Source organism: Leptonychotes weddellii, unplaced genomic scaffold (assembly GCF_054177405.1).
Source record: "Leptonychotes weddellii isolate Sample4059 unplaced genomic scaffold, ASM5417740v2 HiC_scaffold_188318, whole genome shotgun sequence".
NCBI lineage: Eukaryota > Metazoa > Chordata > Mammalia > Carnivora > Phocidae > Leptonychotes > Leptonychotes weddellii.
This window is the reverse complement of record NW_027773390.1, coordinates 1-293: the sequence shown is the minus strand read 5'-3', so window position 1 is coordinate 293 and position 293 is coordinate 1. Positions and strand designations below refer to the sequence as shown.

The window sequence follows — 293 nt, the reverse complement described above, 5'->3', positions numbered from 1 at the left end:
CATCCTTTGTATTTTGATGCTTCCTAATTCCCCTTCTGGGACGGTAACCTTCCTTTTACTTTCGAAGGGCACCAGCCATGGCGGCACTCCCTGGGCTGGGTAGTAATTCCACGGCTTTCGATAACAGGGTGCACATGAAATGCCATGCACACATTAGGGAGGGAGTACAATTTAGAACACTTCATTAATGTTCAGGTCATACCTGCCCAAAGGCCATGCTGATTTTTTCTTTTTCTTTCCTATATTAGTATATGGGCCACCCCCCTTGATATTTTCTGGCAGCGGTATCAATC

General features: G+C 45.7%; 1 pseudogene; it reads right to left on the bottom strand.

Moving 5' to 3' along the window:
• Positions 1–165: 165 nt before the first annotated feature.
• Positions 166–263, bottom strand: LOC145718636 (U6 spliceosomal RNA; annotated as a pseudogene).
• Positions 264–293: the final 30 nt, after the last annotated feature.